We start from the raw sequence: 22,089 nt of genomic DNA on the forward strand, positions 1-22,089 counted from the left end.
CTTTTTGCACTTTTGCTTTTCCTATGTTTCAAACATTCTCAGTGCCTCAACCTCCACTTTTAAGTTACTCAAGAAAGTAAATCAATACACAAAATTCTCAGGTAATTAAAAATTCTCATTGCTTGATTAGAACATGACTAAACATTAGTTTTGAAGATCTACAAGAGTTTACAAGACAAAACAATGAATCACTGGGTAAGTAGTATCTATATGTCTTATATTTATCTATTATCTGTCCAGTTCCACGTATATGAACACACACACATGCATACATATATAGAGAAGAAGGAAGTTTTTTCAATTTTGGACTTAATTTATATTGTATTGTCAACTGTGGAAGTGAATCTGTATTACTATATTATTTACTGTAATATTTATTAAATTTTCTATTATTGCATATTTAATAAAAGGATGAATTAATTTCTGATGTTTGTGTATTATTTGTTATTTTCTCTTTGTGGGACTTACAGCAAGAGAGACAAGTCAAGAAAAGGAATTTAGGTTGAACATATACAACTTTCTCTGCAAAAGAAAAATATATTGTGCATAGATGAGCTTCTGTTTGTCTTTTTAATAATGTTTCTGTTTGACAATGTAAAAATTCAGGAGTACCATATCTTAGTATGAAATAGAAGGAAACCGATTCAACAACTTCGACTAGATCCTGTCAAATTGCAGAATTTTGATTATATATTTAAAAGAAAAAATAGTAAAGTTACAAGTATTCCACAAATATCTTAGCATCTGTAATTCAGAGCTTTTATAAGCACAAAATAATTCATTTTCTACTAGTCCATAGCAGAAATAGAAAAATCTTTCTCTGCATACTTGCAGGTTTACTGTCTAAATAACATCTTTTAGCAATTCTATAGATACCTCATTGTGAGAACTGACTTAGGGTATTAAACTGTAAAACCTGCAAACAACTGCAGGAAACTCCAGTGATACCCACAATTGTGGGCTGAATGACTGGGTGAAAAGGAAAAGGTCACATTTTTCGAACATATTTACATCACTGCACAGATTATGACCTTTGTCATCATAGTGATTGTGACTATTGGTCAATGGAGAAGCAGTTGCTTTGAAAGTTTAAACGAGAAATATCAACATTTTGACGACCTGTATGTCAGGCATCTTTTAATATTATGAGGACTGTAATTGGTTGATTAATTTTTTCTTATTGTAAAATACAAAATGTAACTATGAGATGATTTAGATCTATTATTTTGCAAGGACTCCTGTGAGCCTGAAAAATAATTAAAACATATTATGCAACTGTTCACCTAAAGTATGAAATGCATTAAGTCCATGGTTTCCTTGTTTCTTGAAAACTGACGAAGTCCTCACTCCTGGTAGGGTACACAAATCTCCACACTTCAGCTCAGAAACAACTACAGATGGAGGGAAGGTGGTGTCTGCATCTCTTAAAAGTGTACAGTTGTGTGCTTAGTCATCCACATGAATAAGGCAAATCTGAACTTCATAGTAATGAGAAATTTTTGAATCTAGACCAACCCCTGTGCTTGTCATACACAGTCTCAGCTTCTCCAGCCATTTTTGCTAGTTATATGCTACTTAGTTTTGTTTTCTAAAATTCTTGATAGGAACCATCAAGTACATGAGTATGTCTATCTAGATTGCTTCGGTAAATAATAAGTTTAGATTATTTCTCACACAACATATGTGTGCAAATACTATGTGTGGTAAATGCCATGAAACTACATTCAATTTACTTTGAGCAAGAAGTCTCACCACTTTCATTGAGACTCTGTAAATTATTAACAATTTCGACTTTTATCTTTTCCTTAAAAACATGGTTTTGGTTATCTGTACATTGAAATGCTTCTTGCAGATTTTCTCCTTCACTGAGCATCGGTTCACTTCCTTTCCAGGAGAAATCAAGTTCCTTTCCGTTTGTTCTGTTGAGACTGTTTTTTGGGGTCACTCTGATACAAGGATACATGAATTAAAGGATTTTTCTGCTGCTGCGAATATCTCAAGGGAAATGAAATCTGATTATATAACATGAGTAATTCAGACTCATTTATTGGTTTGTGGGGAGAATTCAATTCGGATTAGTATGGGATGCTCTTCTAAGTCCAGTTTTACAGGGTTCATGATGCTTTGAAATTTGTTTACTTGCCCTTTGTTGACTATTTTTTCCCTGATGTGTTACATTTTGTCCTAATTCCTGTTACTTAAATTATATTCTATGGAACAAGCAGCAGCATCACTATTTCCTGGAAGTCATTATAAATCTATAATTTCAGACCCCACATAAGATGCTCACCTGGTCATCCCAGTTAGTGTGCGTGTGTGTGTGTGTGTGTGTGTGTGTGTGTGTGTATATATACACACATGTGTGTATGTATATATTACTATTTTGCTCTTGCCCACTCTGCAGTGGGCACATACTTTTTCCTGGATGCTAACGGTTCAATATGTCATCAAAATATGCTAATTTTTTGTGGACAAGTTGTAGTTTCTATGAAAATACTTTTTCTACACCTTCATGACATTTTTTTCAGTCATGAACTTCATGGTTCAAAGCAGCAGGCACTAGTTGTATGTGGCAATTAGAGTTAAATTAATTAAAATCAAATAAAATTAAAATTTTAATCCTTCCATCATTCTGGTCACACTTAAAGGACAGATTTGATATTGTAAATGTTGACAAAGTTCTGTGGGCACCAACTGTCTAGAGACTACTATCCTGTAAGTTGGGCTTTGAGACTGTCAGTCTTCCAGCTTAGACTGGCAGCTTCAGTGAACCAGGATAACCAGTTGAAAGAGAAAATCTAGTTAACTTGAGGGTTCATTCCCAGTGCACTTGGTCTGTTTCTGAAATATCAAGTGATTTTATGTAGATTAGAAATGTAGGAGGAAATGTGATAGAAAATGTATTCCTCTACCAAGGAAATCATGGCAAGAGAATCCTGCTGGAATGTAGAGGGCATAGACTCCAATTCCCAATCGATCACTGAATGTGTGATGCTGGGTAAATCACTTGACCTGGCTGAGCTTGAGTTTTGTCCTTTATAAAATAAAGATACTGTGTTTAGTAGTTCCCATCCGATTCTATCATTCACAATTCTATGAATCAGAAACCCTACTGCTGCCACCTGAACTCAACCCATAATTACCATGGATATCACTTAATGGAGAGTGTACATTTGCTATGTATCAAACACAGGTGCTAGTGTTACAATTTTTTAAAGTATCTGCTCCCAAGGGAATCATAATCTAGAAGAATGATCTATAAAGTGGGGTTTGTATATCTCAGGTGGGCCAATGTTGAATCACTGAACTGAAGAAATGATAAGTTAAAACTTCTGTGAGCTTTGAAAAATGTATATATAGATAATTGTACACATATATATGAGGGAAATATTGTGAACAAATATATTTATCAATAAGAATCCATGTGAAAAAGATGTTACAATGCATACATTTATTGGAAATGCATTTTCAGATAGCTTTAAAGTTTTCAAGTGGACAACCATAGAAGTTTCTACAAGTTTGCCCTCAAGTAGAAGTAAGGTATACAGGAAAAGAATATTACAGTATTGAGAAAATGTTGTTAAAATGAGCATATTATTGGGAATAGGGTGTGAGCTCAGTGGTAGAGCAAGTGTTTAGCACACACAAGGCCTGAATTCCCAGCACCAAAACAAACAAAATAACTGACAGAATACAGGACTCTACAGGTGCCTAAAATGGGGCAAGTAACCTTGAATGGGGTTAAGGGCAAGAGTTTTTAGAATATATGGGGAAGAGGCAAAGATCTAGCATAATCAGTAAGTACCATGTACAAAGCCATATTTGCACTAACCTCAGCTGGTTCCATGTACTTAGCAGCTACATGATGGTAAGGGAGCAGGCCAGAAACAAATTCCCAAACCGTAAAAATGAGCCTGTGTCTATGTCTACATCTAGATTTATCTATCTATATACTTTTCTGGAAGAAAGTGAAGTCTTAATTTCAATGTAAGTTTCTCCAAGTGTTTCAACTATACTTTTGGGCCCGTGCCAACATTACTTTTTAAAATATTATTATTTTTTAAATGTGGGTAATGTATTTTTCTTTTTAGTAATTTGAAACATTTCTCAATTTTTATTAATAAAAAGGGAGCATTTTAATAATTCTGCAGGACTCTGAGTTTCATTAAGCTAGCTTAGGTATAATATAAAACAACTATTTCTCAAGCTCTCCAAGACTTCTAATTGCTTCCATTTTACCTATGCTAAGCACTAGACATCATTGTTGATCTAATTTCCAGTGGTTAACATTAGTTTTTTACATTTTAAAATTATTTTTCTCTCCTAAGATTTATAGGAAAATAAATGACTTAAGAATATGAGCTTGGTTTTTCTCAGGAAAAAAGGGAACGATACTATTTTTTCTACAACATACAAAGATATATATTATAGTCAAGGAAATGGTTGAATGATTATGAAATTGATAAATATCCATAAATGTGTGTAGTTACTCATTTAATAGATTGTGTGAGATTTGTTAACAATTACCCCTGGTTGAACCCAGATGTTATTTCTTTTTTGCTGAAGTTATTTGATAAAGAAAAAATAATGTAAAAATCAGAGAGACTTCAAAATCAATTCTTTAAGCACTCTCATAGGAAATAAATATTTCCATGGTGATATATTAACTACCTATTTAAAATATGTGAATGTATTCAAGGTATAAGGGCACTAGGTGGTTCACTTTCTTCTTCTGCTACAGGCTAAATAGTATGAGAAACCCAAAGTAAAAAGATAATAATAAAATAATAGCAAAATAAAAGATAGTAGGAAGTAGAGAGGAGAATCTTTCCCAAAGGTTAAGGGGATCAAGAGATAGAGGGAGGGGCCAGGGAGGGGCCAGGGAGGGGCCAGGGAGGGGAGGAAAGGGGGATGAAAAAAGGAATCAAACTGTGCTATGTAAAACTCCACACAAGGAAGGTGGTCATTTTGTACTGAAAATATATATCCTAAAGGGGGAGGGGTCAAAAGATGGAGGGAAGGGGGAGGAAGGGAAGGGAAATGGGAAGAAAAAGAAATTAGGATGTGTTATCTACAGGCACCAAGTCCCCACAAGAAATGCAAACATTATGTACTACAAATATGTACTAATAAAGATAATGATCTGAAAAAAGGAAACATTATTAGATTTCTTTCTTTTTTTTTTTTTTTTGTCTTCTTCACTCAGAGTTGTAAAGTTCTGGGTTTGAAGCCATAACTAAAAAGTACATAAATAACAATAACATTAAGACTTAAACTGCCTTAATATTTTTATTGTCTGGTCAACAACATTAATTCATACCTGGGTTAGTGTTAGAGAGAAATTGTAAAGATCTACAAACCCTATTAGTAAAATATTTGCTATTGGACTTTTAAAATTTGCAAATAGATTAAAAATAATGTTAGTCAACTCTAATTATTCTCTATAATAATGTGTCCCCATAAGTTTAACTATAAGGAATATATTTGTAATTTAGACTACAAGTTTAAAAGTTTAATTAATTATAGGTTTGAATCTCCACAGTAGATTCTTTTAAATATCTTTTAAAATTCTTAAAAACAACTCTTTGTGAAAGTATTTAATCATATTTTATCACATTAGTTGACCATGTAAAACAAACTTTCATAATATTTTCTATTAATAACATTTTAATGGCAATGAGAAAAGAAAAATTTCCTTTCATAAGCCTTTAAAGAAGAGTTGTAAATTTACCAGTTAGTCCATTGAGTCCAGTAATAACAAAACTAAAAATGGTGAGAGGGGATAAATTATTTACACCTTGTTTTGTTAATAGCACATTTCCTTGTTCTTCATTCTATACAATTGTTATATTAATATCAAAGCATTTTCAATAATGAAGCAAGAGAATGAAAAATTTCTTAAGATTTTTTCTTAACAATAGATAATTGGGAATATAAAATTTTATCAAATCCACTTCTAAATACATGACACATGACTTAGACTACAAGCTCTAGAGAGGAAGATTTGATCAACTTGATATATTTACATCAACAATCTGATAAGTATAATGGGCAATAAAATATTTTTACATTAACACAATTTTAAGATGTTAAAAATTAATTTGCTATGTAAAACATATAAATATAATGGGCAATAAAATATTTTAGCAATTAAATGAAGGATCAGAAAAAATGAGGAGCAGAACAATAAGCAAAATGATAGTGAAATGCTATGTGTACTTTAGATTCAGAGTTTCTGAGTTCTGTTACACTCAAAGATGCTTCTGTTCATTTGATATTCAAATTTTAATTTCTCTTTCTTCCCAGAATTTAAGTTGCCCATAATTTGTGATTGTCATATATACATATGTACCTAAGACAAAATGTTTCTCCATATCAAAATATAATATATTGATTAAGAGGATAAGATATTTGTATGACTTGAGAACAGTTAGGTTTTAATTTTCAGTGTCTTCTGACATTCTATATAACCTTAAGAAGGATCTTTTCTGACTCTTCAAGCCCGTTTTCTCTTTTCTCCTTTTCTCCTTTAGGTTTCTGCTTCAATGTTGTGAGGAAAACAACTCTGAAATCTCAACAGCTTAAAAAAAATTAAGATTCATCTTTTTTTTTTTTCTCCCTGACAAGTTTGTAGATCAACCATGGTAGCTTTGTTTCAGGTTGTGGGTTGGGTCTAGGTCTCTTTCACATGTCTTTCATTCTGACACAAGTAGTTAAGCTATGGTAAATGCACAGATAGACAAGAGGCCAAGACAAACCACACCAACACGGTTAAAGCTTCCACTCCAATCATACCTGCTCATTATTGTCCCAAGTTACTCATGTAGTAAAGCTCCAAGTCAGTGCAGCAGAGGGGAAAACTTCACTTATTGTATTGTCTTTTGACAATAGCAAATTTCACAATGGGAATGTGTTCAGAATTCAGATAGAAAGAGGGTGTGAAAAATTAGGAACAATGATTGAATGTATTTCTCTTTAGTTAACTGATAGGTAGGTGTGTTTTGATAAATGGTTTCAACCAATTTTATTTGAAAGGGTTACATATTTATATGTAACTTTTGAAATGATGTGTATGTGTAAATATCCTTTAGTGGAACTACGGTGTATTATTTGTAGGCTAATGAAAAAGTTCACATTAAAATAATGTTTGCTTTTAGAGAATTAAATTTAAATACATACTATAAGGCTCTCATAGCATTAATTATTCATGTCATTGGCATTATTGCTTTGTTTACAGTATTTGAAGAAAAAGAACTCTTATGCAAGCCAAGTGATTGTATGAGTACACATATGATTTTTAATCTAGGTTTACATATTTCCTTTGCTAAATAGGGCATGCAGTTTACTGGGCAGTGCATAAAGCACAGCTCTCCCTGTTGGAACCAAGTTGGCAGGCAATTTGAGTTTAATCCTGTCTAGAGATTGTTTGTGCATTCCCGTACATTTCAACTCTGATCCTCTACTGGTTATCTGTTATGCTGCGACTACATGAATGAACTGGGAAGAGATCATCTGACTAAATTTTCAAGTTAAGGGCATAGTATCTGTACAAAGGAAAAAATATGCTGCAATTTAGAATAACATATGCTGGTGATTTAGAATGAAATCTGACCCCTGGAAAAGAATACAAACATTCTACTTAAAATTATGCCCATAAAAATACTCTAAGGGGTACTTTTCTGTATGATTGAAAGTCCCAACAGAATGATGAGATTCAAGATGAATTTGGGGGACAGCATTATCTTAGCGTTTCTTTTTTTTTTTCTTAAATTCTTTTATTGATACATTTTAGGTATACAACACATTTACATTTCTCATTGGGAACTTGTACATTTAAGTGACGCATCTTGGTTCTTATTTTTTCCCCATTCCTAGCCCTCCCTTCACCCCCTCCACACTTCCCTATTTACAAAGACTTTATTTCCATTTTTTCCATTTCTCAGCATTTTTCCTTTCCCTTCTTTCCTTTCCCCTGCCCCTCCCACTACCCCTACCCCTTTGGACCTTTTCTTCCTATTTTACTTTATCGATTATTCATTCTAATCAGTGGTACATTTTAGGTATACAATATAATGACATTCATCATTGGAAATTTGCACCTTTACATAATCTCTCTTCGTTCTTATTTTTCACCCTTGCCCAGCCCTCCCTTCAACCCCTCCATTATCTTAGCATTTCTATAGCTAGTAATTTAAAGGTAGCAAGTCCTGAGGCATAACATCAAAGATTCTATAGAGACTGTGAGAGTTTTGTGTAGCCTTTTTGATACTCTATTAACAAAAGAAAACCCTGCTTATTATAAGCTTTTCCTAAGAATACTGTGTTTCTTGGCTGATGACACCATCACTTCCTTTAGTACTTCCTCCTGTGTAATAACAAAGATAAATTTTGGCAGTAACCTACTGATCCTTAAATGATAGATATAAGAAGTTGAGTTTAAATAGGCCAAAATCTAGGGTGAGAAATAATCTCTTTCTTAGAAATAGGGCCTAATACTACATCCCCCTTTTATTCATGCTTTATTTGAGAGGTCAACGAAGGTAGGAACCTCAAAACATCATCTTGCTTTTGATATTCCAACATACAGTTCCCTTGTATATTATTTTGCAGACAAAATCTAACACCCGAGCTCCTGAGCATCTTGAGAGCAGTTAACTCACTTTTGCCTTTTGTCCTTTTCCCATTATTAGCAAGCATTTATGCAGACTCTCTAAGTTAGCTAAGTGCTATACATGCATCATGCCATCTCTACTATCTACAAAATAATCATTGTGCTTCTGGAGTGGTTTTAAGTATTAAATAAAATGGATGGATATAAAGTGCTTAGAAAAAAGTACCAAACAAATAGCAAACATTAATAATATGTTTCCATTCATCTATTCAAAAATACATGGCAAACATCCATTAAATGCCTAAGCACTAATCTAGGCAGTAGGAATTCACTTTTGAACAAGGCAGCCAAAAATATTTGCACAAAACTGACAAAGTAAAAGAAATAAACATAATAAACAAGATGCTACCAGTGATAAAAACTATTTAATAAATGTGGAAAATGAGTCTGGGAGAAGACAAGCAACTTGTTCAAGATCACAAAACTGATGTGCTACAGCCTGGTTTGGAATTCAGGATTATGGTACCCTCAAAATCAAGCTTAAAATCTGGCACCATCCAGATGGCAATATGCTCATTATGAGCTCTGATATATTTTCCCATTACATCCTTTTTTCCTCCCTTTCTATTTCAACCTCTGAATTCACCATAACATGTCTCTACCTCTACTCTTGATTCTCCTTAGTAGTGATTGTATTAGTTATGATAGTGGTTATTAAACTTCACTGCATATTGGAGTCACTTAAGTTCTTTCATCCAATATTGATGACTGGCTTCCCTCCAGAGATTCTCCTTTAATGATTTTTGAACATAGACCATGTGATTCCAATGTACAGCCTTTTAGAATGATGGCTGCCAATACTTCTCTGCATATATCCAAAAAGACTATCATCATGTTGCCTCTATTTGAACATAATTTTTTTTTCTACCTGCATAACTTTCCTGTATATTTTGGACATTCCTATCATTATGGATCAATCCTGCATTTCCCTTTGATACAAGTGGATTTCTCTCTTCCAGATGGTCAGTTGCAACTTCTTTCAAAACTCTAGGAATCTAATGTATTTTCAGTTACTTGATGGTTTCTGCTTCCCTAAAGATAATTCTGTTAAACAATATCTGGATATTTTAATTTTATTTCAGCATATTTACTACCTTAAAAATTTTTACTTTCTATTTTTCTCTACTGCAGTCCAATTTCTGAGAAATATCCTCCCATTGTGTCTACACATTTAATGTGCTGATAATCTGCACATTACAGTAGTTACATTTCTATCCAGTCTGTGTCTTTATGTGCTACCAGAATATAGAATGAACCACTCAGGATATGAACATGAGACAATTTTATATTGGTCTCACCTCACCCATTTTATACAGTGGGATAATATAATGCTACCCATAAACAAGACTCAACACAAACTCATGATGTTTCTCATATGTACTCCACAGGACACATGCATTTACTGCTCCTTTGTAATTGTAGGCTGATCTCAGTGTAGCCACCTAAATCCTGATATTAAAGATACTTTAAGTTTTCTCAACCAAGATTCAAGTACTGATCTTCCAAGTCTCATGACTGCATACACAAAGCTTTCTGACTGTACATATGAAAGTCTCCTTTATTAGAGCTATAACATAGGGGAGGAAGATGCTTGTAGTACGTAGCTTTGAATCACCCTAACAAAATACCTAAGATAATCAATTTAGATGTAGGAAAGACTTCTTTGGGCTTACAGTTTTACAGGCTTCAATACATGGTTGGCTGGTAGCATTGTCTTTGGGCCCATGATGAAACCAGACATCATGGGGGAAAGAAGTGGCAGAAGAAGCTGCTTACCTTATGCCATGCAGAAAGCAAAGACAGAGAGAAAAAGAAGGTGTTGAAGTCACTTCCAATATCCCTTCAAGGGCACACCCTCAGATGACTAGAGATTTCCAACTAAGCTCCACCCCTAAAGGTTCCACCATTTCTCAATATCAATACAGGTTGGAAAAAGTCTTTAGTACATAAGTCTTTGAGGAACACTTATCCAAACCTTAATGTTAGTGAATCACAGATATCCAAACAAGACATCCTCTCAAATTTTTTTCTATTACTTGACTCATTTTGAAATGAACTAGAATAGAATGCATTCCACATTTCAGATGGGATAGAGTCTTGCATTATTTCTTTAATTACTTCACCTAAATCTACTAAGATCAATCTTAGCATCACTATAAATGGTATACCCAGACATTATGTGCCTTATGATGAGATAGAATGAAGTATTCTTGCTTTAAAAAAATTGAACCTAAATCAAATCAGCCTCCAGAATAATTTAGAATTTACAGGAAATACATGACATTAAAGAACAAGTAAAATGATGCTACTAGAAAGTACAGAACTACCAAAATACATATAAGAAGCTATATAAGACAAATGACCTATTTTCTCCAGAAAGATCAATGACAAAGGGAAAAAGCAGTGGGTGTGGGAAGCTCTTACACAAAAAAAGAGACTTAAAGGACAAAAAAGCCAAACATGGATCTTTTATAGAACAAAATTAAAAGTGAAAAACAAAGCACACAATCTGCAAAAAAATCATCTTTGGAAGTGTGTTTAAATATTGTTTGGTTACTAAATAGCTTTACATTATTGTAAATTTAAGTATTAAAATTGCATCATTATCATGTTAAAATAAAAATATATTTATCATTTAAGCATGCATACAAAAATATTTATACATAAAGTGATATAATGTCTGACATTTCTTTAAAATGTTCTACTTCCAAAAATTTGGAGATCAAAAAACAGTAATTGTTGATTACAGCACTAGGTGTAATACACTAATTTCTCTTTGTGTATAACTAAATTGTGTATAATAGATTTAAAATATTAGCTTTTACCTTCTTGACAGTAGCTTCTTGATGTTGTTAAGTTCTATTGATTCTCTCGTAACTTGAAGATCTGTATATTTGTCTTCCCCTAATGTGAGTATGTCTATTGACTAGATGGAATTTCCCATGTAGGAAATGATTCCTACCTGAATGTTCAGCAGTAGTTCCTCAACACCTCAGCTGTCACATATTTATCTGAAATTCAGACCTAATTAAATGACCAGTATCAAAGAAAGATCTCTAGATGTGTAGCTACACACTTAACCCTATTTTATTTTTGAGGCATTAAGAGAAACTATCTCCTTGTTGGATTATCCTGGATTGTGCACAAGTTCAAAGTATATAAATAAAATTTTCCATGGTGTATAGGAATGAAACTAGCTTACTCTTTCATTTTAGAATAGGTCACAAAAAGAAATTCAGCATACAGACTTGAGGACCAGTGGAACAGATTAGAACACGCAGAAACAACACCAGACACACTCAGCCATTTCATCTTCGACAAAGGAGCCAAACACCCTCACTGGAGGAAAGATAGCCTCTTTAATAAATGGTGCTGGAAAAATTGGGCTTCAACTTGCCAAAGATTAAAACTAGACCTATATCTCTCACCATGCACTCAACTAAAATCAAAATGGATTAAAGATCTAAATATTAAAATAGAAACTCTGAACCAGTTGGAACAGAGGTACCCACGGCAATCAGACAAGAGAAAGAAATAAAAGGAATAAAGATAGGAAATGAAGAAGTCAAATTGTCATTTTTTGCAGATGACATGATACTCTATTTGAAGACCCCAAAAACTCCACCAAAAGTCTTCTAGACTTAATAACCAAATTCAATAAAGTAGCTGGATACAAGGTCAACACTCAAAATTCAATAGCTTTCCTCTACACGAAAAACAGACTCACTGAGAGACATAGGGCAAACAATTCCTTTCACAATAGCATCCAAAAAATTGAAATACCTAGGAATCCACCTAACAAAAGAAATCAAAGACCTCTTCTGTGAAAACTATAGCACTCTGAAAAGAGAGATTGAAATGATATCAGAAAATGGAAAAACATCCCTTGCTCCTAGGCAGGAAGAATTAAAATAGTGAGAATGGCCATACTTTCAAAACTGTCATATAGATTCAGTGCAATGCCAATTGAAATCCCAGCAGTATACATCACAGACCTTGAGAGAAAATTCAAAAATTCATTTGGAACAATAAGAGACTCAGAATAGCAAAAGCAATTGTAGGCAACAGGGACATGGCAAGGGTTATCACAACCCCCATCTTGAAACTATACTACAAAGCTACTGTGATGAAAACAGCATGATACTGGCAAAGAAAGAGAACCAAGGACCAGTGGAACAGATTAGAAGATGCAGAAACAACTCCAGACACTCAGCCACCTCACCTTCGAAAAAGGAGCCAAACACCCTTGCTGGAGGAAAGATAGCCTCTTTAATAAATGGTGCTGGAAAAATTGGGTTTCAACTTGCTAAAGATTAATCCTAGACTTTTATCTCTCACCACGCACTATACTAAAATTGAAATGGATTAAAGATCTAAATATTAAAACAGTAATACTGAACCAGCTGGAACAGAGTTTAGGCAGAACTCTTGAAGATATTGATGTAGGAAAAGATTTTATGAACACAACCTCAGTTGCCCGTGAACTAGCACAATAAACAAATGGGATCTCTTCTTATTAAAAAGCTTCTGCACAGCAAGAGAAACCACCAGCAGTGTGAAGAGACAACTCACTATGTGGGAAAAAAATCTTCACCTGCTCTTCCTCAGACAAAGGTCTACTATCTCGAATCTATAAAGAACTTAAAAAGATCAGATCTCCCAAATTTAAAGACCCAATCTGAAAATGGGCATCTGAAATGAACAGACTTTTCTCAGACAAAGAAATAGAAATGCACATAAACATATGAAAAAATGCTCAACATCACTGGTCATTCGAGAGATGCAAATGAAAACAACCCTGAGATTCCACCTCACCCCAGAAAGAATGGCTGCTATCAAGAAATCAACCAATAACCAATGCTGGCAGGGCTGTGGGGAAGGAAGAACCCTTCTCCACTGCTGGTGAGAGTGTAGACTGGTGCAACCACTGTGGAAATCAGTATGGAGATACCTCAAAGAACTAGGACTGGAGATCCCATTTGACCCAGCTATTCCCCTGCTGGGTATCCTCCCCAAAGAATTAAAAGAATCATTCCACAGTGACATATGTGCATCCATGTTCATAGCAGCATGATTTGTAATAGCTAGAACTTCTACACAGCCCAATTGCCCATCAACTGGAGACTGGATAAAGAAAATGTGGTTTTCTTATAAAATGGAGTACTACTCAGCCATAAAAAATGAGAAAGTAGACACATTTATAGCTAAATGGATGCACATTGAGGTGATAATTTTAAGTGAAATAAATAGGACACACATGTGTAAATATCAAATAGTTTCTCTGCTGTAAGAAACTGAAAGTGTAAATAAGGACTAAAAAGTATAATAGATAATGTGAAATCAGAAGAGAAGGGGCAAAGGGGAAGGGGAAGTGGGAGGGGTAGGGGAAAGGAAAGAAAGGAATGGAATTAATATGAGAAAATGAAAAATGGAAACAAAAGTCTTTGTAAATAGGGAATGATGCAGGGGTTGAAGGGAGGGCAGGGGAATGGGGCAAAAATAAGAACCAAGAGAGATTATGTAAAGGTGCAAATTTTCAATGATGAATGTATACTGTATATACATATATATATATATATATATATATATATACCTAAAATGTATATTTTATACCTAAATTGTACCAATAAAATTAATTTTTTTAAAAAGATATATTGACGATCCAAGGATAGTGATTTTCCCCAGGATCTAGCAAGTTTGCTTTGCAATAAGTTTTCACTTAGTATACTTAAAAATCACAAGTTTTGGCTTCTCTCCTATAGATCCTCACAGATTTTTATTCAATAGATTCAGGAGGGGCCATTTAATAGATTTTTAACAAGCTCCCCAGATCATTCTTGCAAAAATCAAGTGGGAGAAACACCAATGTATTTCACTCTAACTAGAAATGAGGAATGTAGTCAACTTTTTATTGCTACTGGTGGGCTCTACTTCTGGGAAGTGACTTGCATAGAAAGTCTACAAAATATTGAACAACAAAGAAATAGCTGAACTTACTTTAGCAGCACATATACAAAGAAATAGCTAAAATAATTATATCCCTGACTAGGTTTGCTCAGCCTGACAAACTTGGGTTGTGATATTATATTAGTCAGTTTTCTTGTCACTGGTACAAAATACCTGTAATACACAATTTAAGGAGGAAATTATTTGGCTCACAAGTTTAGAGGATTCAGTCCACTGTTAGCTGGATACAAGGCAGAAACCTCATGGTTAAAGCCATGGTGGAGAAAAGCTGCTCACTTTTTGGCTTCCAGGAATAAGATCATGGGAGAAGAGTGCCAATGAGAGATGTACCCCCCAAAGCCATACCCATAATGATTCACCTGCTCCAATTGGGCCTACCTCCTAATAGCATATTCAGGTATGTACATCCACAGATTAAATCACTAATGTATATCTCTCCATGATCCAATCAGGTCTCTACTACTCCTTTTATCCAGTCAAGTTGATAATTAAGATTAACTGGCATCAATTCACCATTTGTCAGCTTAACACTTAATCACATCTCTGTAATCCATACTTATATCCAAATAAACACAATAATGCAGTAATAATTTTGTGCAGCATGATGTAACTATATTGTGTACAACTGAAAACAATAATTCCTTCTCTCCAGTCTCAACCATTCTGTTATTCTTCAGAAGTCCAAATCCAAATTGTCTTTTGACACTCAAGGCAACATTTAGCTGTGAGACCCTATAAAATTCAACAAGCAAGTGACTTAATCCCAGAATACAATTGCACAGGGTAAACATTACTATTCCATAAGAGAAGAATGGGAGGATAGAACAGGATTGAAGGAAGATTAAAACCCAGAAGGGGAAACATTAAATCCTGTAGCTACACGTCCAGCATCTGGGATTCATGGTGCTATGATGTGAGCTCCATAGGGCTTGAGTAGCCCTACTTCCATGGCCTTGCTGGTTGCAGTCCACATATTTTCTTGGGCTGGCTCCACTACCTGCCTGTAACTTTTCTTGAAAGACATTACATATTCCTCACATCTTCAACTTCCCTGGGTCTCCACTGAAGCTTTGGCCTCACTCCCACAGGTTCATGCATTGCCTTCTCAGAAGCACATTGCCTAGCTTCCCAGGCATTCCTTTGAAATCTGGGTGAAATACTCCACGATCCCACAACTCTTGCATTCTGCATGCCTGAAAAACATAGAAGCTTCCAAGGTCTACCACCAGCACAAACATAGATGAGTCCCCTTGGACCATGCCTGCAGTGGCCTTTGTGTGCCTGGATAGTTGAGAATGGCAAAATAAATCTCAGGGAACCTGTTCTCTAGGCAAATATCCTCAAGCAATGGGTTCAAGGATTCTTTTCTCAAATGAAAGGCACCACTGAGCCTGCTATGAATGGGAATTCACTGATTTCTGAGATGTCTTCCAGTTTTCTTTCTTGTCCCAGTCCAAAGTATTTGGTTTCATTTTAATGGTGCTAATTTCTTCAGCAACCATACTTACTTTGGTCCTATCATTACACATGCTTTTTTTTCTGGCCAAACTAAAAGTCTTTCAAACCCTTGTTCTCTCCTTTTGCTCCAAATTCACACTCTAAATCTGGCTAAAAGCAGCCAGCAGTACCCATGCCACAGCCTAAATATTAGGCTGCCTTGAAATTTCTTCTGCCAGATCAACTAGCCCACTGCCTATAATTTTAGTCTCATACAAAGTCTTAGAACATGAACAGAAAGTAGACAGGTTCTATGGAAGATTGTAATATGAATGGCCTTTAGTCTAATTCCCAATAGAGTCCTCAAGCCCATCTGAAACCTTGTGAAGCTGGCCTTTACTGTCCACATTCCTATCAGTACTCTAGTCTTCTGAGCTTTGACCAGTAGCACCTATCAATCTCCACTTATAGTGTTCTAGGGCTTTTATAGACAGTATCATCAAACATTTCCATACTCCTCCAACACACCAGTTCTATAGGCTTTAAAATCACATGGTTAGGTACAGTCACAGCAATGTCTGCACTTTTCTAGTATCAATTTTCTGAATCAGCTTACTCATTTTTTGAGGCAAAATATCTGACACTTACAACTTAAAGGAGGAAGTCATTCATTTGGCTCATGGTTTCTGTCCATGGCCAGCTGGTGCCAAAGTAGAAACATCACGGTGAAAAGGCATAGTGAAGCAAAGCTGCTCACTTCATGGTGTTAGGGAAATAGAACATAAGGAAAGAGTGGCATCAAGAGATAAATCCTCCAAAGGCACAATCCCAGAGACCAACATCCTCCAATTGGACCCCAACTCATAACAGTGCATTCAGCTATGAACATCAGTGGATGGACCTGCTGATTAGTATAATGCCCCCATGATTGCATCACCTCTGCAGGAGTCTTTTAATCTAGTCAAGTTGACAATTAATATTGCATGGCACAAGTGGTTTATGACTCTTCATATTGCAATCACTTGAGATGCTAAAAGAAAGAAAAGAAAAAAAAACAATATATATGACCAAACACCAAGAGGTGTTGTTTAATAGATTTGTAATAGGGCCTTGATATTTTTATTTAGGCTGGCCTGGAACTAACTACATAGCCCAAGGTGGCATTGAACTCATGGCAATCCTCCTTCCTCAACCTCCAAAGTTCTGGGATTATAGGCAACATGATCCCTGGCTTATTAACTTTCAAAATTTTTTGTTCTAATTTATTTTAATGTGATAAAAACCTAAACATTGTACATATTAATATGATATCCTATTAATCTCTGGTACATGTGGGGCCGGGGATTTAGCTCAGTGGTTCTGATGCCTGCCTCACAAGCGCAAGGTCCCAAGTTTGATCCCTGGTACCAAAAAAAAAGAATCTCTAGTACATGTATACACTGTGTAATTTTTAATTGAGGTTAAGCATAGCTGTGTCCTCAAATATTGATTTTTACCTTTGTAATCTTTTCTTGTAGCTTTTTGAAATTCACAGGACATTATTATCTTTAGTCATCATATTATCCATGATCCAGTGACAAAGTCAGAAGAAAATGTTTCATTTCTGGTGTTACAAATGTGTGTGTGTGTGTGTGTGTGTGTGTGTGTGTGTGTGTGTGTGTTTGTATGTGTTAGCCTTAGGTTAATAATTTATAATTTATTACCTAACATTATAAAATTATAATTATAAAATACTTCATGCATGTAGAAAATTTGAAAGAATTTTACAATCAATGCTCATACAGAATACCAACACTGTACAATTAACATTTTAGTATATTTTACTTACTACACATCCATTCCATCCCATTACCATTCATCAAATCACCTTATTTTTGGTAGACATTTTAAAGAAAATTGTGGTTATCAGTTTACTTCAGTCCCTTACATTTCAGCACACACATCATAAATCAGAGAGGTCAGTTTTTGTTTACAATTCTTTTACTTTTCTTTGTAAAAATTTTTGAGAACAATTTTAAAGATGTGGTTTTTATGAATTTTGAAAATAATAAAAACTGCCATCACAATATGGAACATTACTACCATCACCCTAGAAAAGCTTTTTTTTAATTCATTAAGTTTATTGGTACATTTTAGGTATACAATATGATGACATTCATATTGGGAATTTGTAACTTTACATGATATATCTTAGTTCTTATTATTTTCCCTATTCCCCTACCCTCCCTTCAACCCCTCCACCTCTCCCTACTTACAAAGACTTTGTTTCCGTTTTTTCCTTTTCTCATATTTTTTTCCTTTCCTTTCCTTTCTTTCTCCTACTCCATCCACTTCACCTTCCCCTTTCTCTTTGGACTTTTTCTTCCTATTTCACATTATCTATTATACATTTTGATACTAATTTACACTTTCAGTTTCTCACACAAGAGGAACTATTCAGTATTTACATGTGTGTCCTCTTTGTTACACCTAAGAGTATGGTCTCAAGATGCATCCATTTAGCTATAAATGTCTCTAGTTTCTCATTTTTATGGGTGAATAGTACTCCTTTTTATTTTTTTAAAACCCCATATCTTCTTTAACCGGTCACCATTTGATGGGCATTTGGGCTGTGACACCTAGAATAGCAAAATCAATTCTAGGCAACAAAGACAAGGTAGGGGTTATCACAATTCCCAACTTGAAACTATACTACAAAGCTACTGTGATAAAAACTGCATGGTATTGGCAAAGAAACAGACCAGAGGACCAGTGAAACAGATTAGAAGATTCAGAAACAACTCCAGACACACTCAACCACCTCATCTTCGATAAAGGAGCCAAACACCCTCACTGAAGGAAAGATAGCCTCTTTAATAAATAGTGCTGGAAAAATTGGGTTTCAACTTGCCAAAGATTAAAACTAGACCTATATCTCTCACCATGCACTAAACTAAAATCAAAATGGATCAAATATCTGAATATTAAAACAGAAACTGGGACAGAGATTAGGTAGAAGTCTTAAAGACACTGCCGTAGGAAAAGACTTGATGAACAAAACCTCAGTCGCATATAAACTACAACAAAGAATCAACAACTGGGATCTCATCTTATTAGAAAAGGGTTTGTTTTATGTCCTGGTTTAGTCTGTTTCCATCTCTACCTCTCCTCTCAGAGGTAACTACTATTCTGTCTTTGTCCACCACAAATTAACTTTCTTCTGCATCTTTCAGAACATCTCATGAATGAAATTATAAACTATGTACTTCAATAGACTTAGTCATTGTGGTGCAGGTGTATCTTTAATTTTGTATGAAACTGCCTAACCATTATTCAAAAGGTACTTAAATCATTTCACATATCCACCCAACACTGTATAAGAGTTCCAATTGCTTCTCATCCTTGCCAACATTTGGTGTTTTCATTCTTAATTTAACCATATTGTGGTATTGATTTTCATTTCTCAGATTAATAATGATTTAATTCTTTTTTCATATGCCCTGTGGCCACTCCTGTTATAAATGACATTTTTAACTTAGAAATTCTATTTCTAAAACCTTGATTTAGATTTACTGGTATATTATCAAAAATTCTTATGACTCTAATCCCTAGAAATATCTTTTTCTTATTGCTTTTGTTGGGCTTTGTCTCATTAGGAACATATTTTGATACCACTGACCCATAAAATTTCAATTCAGTTATTAATTTTCCTCTAGAATTGTAGACCATCATATACATGTCAAAGCTTAGCATCATTATTGTATCTTTAGTCCATGGAGATAGTCATCTTTATTTTGAGCCTTTTATTTTTAACTTTCTACTTATTTTATCAATTGTTCTATGTGTTTGAAATATTGAGGATGAATCAGAATATCCATAGCATCTTGACCAGAATTGACATCTTTACCATTATATCAATAAATTTTGGTTTGATGGTATTTTTTTCTTGGTTAGTGTTTTAACTTTTTTAAAGAATTTTTAAGACTTTGGTAGCAGAAGCCAATAAAAATGCACTCAAATAATTTTTAAAGTGGACTATTTATTGCTTACAGCTTCAAATGAGATAAGGCTCCTAGGCAGTACTACATAGTTGCACCAAGGGACATGGTAACTGCAAGCTGGAACTCTAGGGTGCCTCTTATATATGACAAGAAGGTTGACATTTGCTGTATTTTGCAGTCACCCTGTGGATTGGCCAATTTGTCTAATATCAAGGGCTCCAGGGGATGGAGGTTCCCCCTCACTGTATGAAACCTAGCCTCAGGGTGACTGAGGTTAGTACATAGTGGCCCAAAGTACAAAAGTTGAAAATGGAATTAGATGGAGTGCATGTCCAATCAACTAAAACTCGGTTTAAAATAGCATCTGAAAAGATATATTAAACTTAGGCAAATTAGATGTCCATATATTAGTCTGACGTTCCTAGTTCATTTTCTAAATTTTTTAATGACATAGTTTGAGGTTCAATGATACACAGAAGTAATTGAAATTAGATTTGAGAAAGAAAATTGAAAATAAAGTTGAAAATAAATAATTGGATTACACCAAAATTAAAAACTTCTGTATATCAAAAGACAAAATAGAGCGAACAGGTAGCATATAGAATGGAAGAAAATATTTGCAAATCTGATAAGGTGATAATATCCAGAATACACAAAGTATTCCTGAAACTCAACAATAATAAAACAACCCAATTAAGAAATGAGCAAAGGACTTTAATAGACATTTATCTAAAGGTATACAACTGGCCAACAAGTATGAAAAGATGCTCAATGTACTAATCATTTAAGAAAGCCTAATCAAAACTGCAATGAGATATCACCTAACCTTCATTAGGATGACTACAATCAGTAGGAGAGCTAGAGGAAAGGAAAGAAGGGAAAGGAATAAGTATGAGAAAAGGAAAAAAGCAGAAACAAAGTCTTTGTAAATAGGGAGCAGTGGAGAAGTTGAAGAGAGGGCAGAGGGATGGGGAAAAAAATAAGAACCAAGATATATCATATAAAGGTACAAATTCCCAATGATCAATGTCATCATATTGCATACCTAAAATGTACCAATATACTTAATGAATTTAAAAAATCAGCAAAAAAGTAAAAGTAAATGTTGGCAATGATTTATAGAAATTAGAATATTTGTGCATTTCTTTTGAGAATGCAAAATGGTGCAGATACTAAGCAAAACATTCGGTGATTTCTGAAAAATATAAAATTAGAAATATCATGTAATCCCTCAAGTCCACTTCTAGGATTATTACAAAAAAAAAAAAAATTAGACATAGGGCCCCATGTTGGGCCGGGGATCTAGCTCAGTGGTTTAGCCGCCTGCCTCACAAGCGGAAGGAGCCGAGTTCGATCCCCGGTACCAAAAAAAAAAAAAAAAAAGTGAACATAGGGCCCATGTTCGCAGCAGAATTATTCACAACAGCCAAAAGTTGGAAGCAACCTAATTGTCCAATAGATTAAAAAATCTGGTGTTTATATTATTATTATTGCTATTTTTATTCAGTCTTAAAAATTTAGGAAATTATGGCATGCTATAAGATAGATGAACCTTGAAGACATTATTCTGAATGAAATAAACCAGTGCTAATAGGCAAATACTGTATAATTACTCTTACATGAAATACCAACATAATTAAATTCATGGAGATAAAAAGTAGGATGGTGATTTCCTGGGACTATGAGGTGAAAAGAATTAAGAGTTATTGTTTAATGGGTACAGTGTTTCAGTTTTCCAGGATGCAGACAATTCTAGAGATCAGTTAGAAAACAATGTCAATGTATTTAACACTAGTATACTGTATGCTAAAAATGATTATGTTAGTAAATTTTATGTTTACATTTTACCGTAACTTAAGAAATTACTTTGAAAACTGGTATTATCTTTATGTTCGGGAATCAATTATTAAGATGGGTGTATTTTAAGTATCATCTATTACATATAATTATAACATTAATTTTATATCATAGATTTAAAGTCGTTGAATTTTATAAAGCATGACAGTGCTATTAAGCATGTGTGCTGCTTTCCTT

This window comes from Heterocephalus glaber, unplaced genomic scaffold (genome assembly GCF_053883595.1).
Source record: "Heterocephalus glaber isolate CG9 unplaced genomic scaffold, H.glaber_assembly_v1.0 deba00001594, whole genome shotgun sequence".
NCBI classification, from domain to species: Eukaryota; Metazoa; Chordata; class Mammalia; order Rodentia; family Bathyergidae; genus Heterocephalus; species Heterocephalus glaber.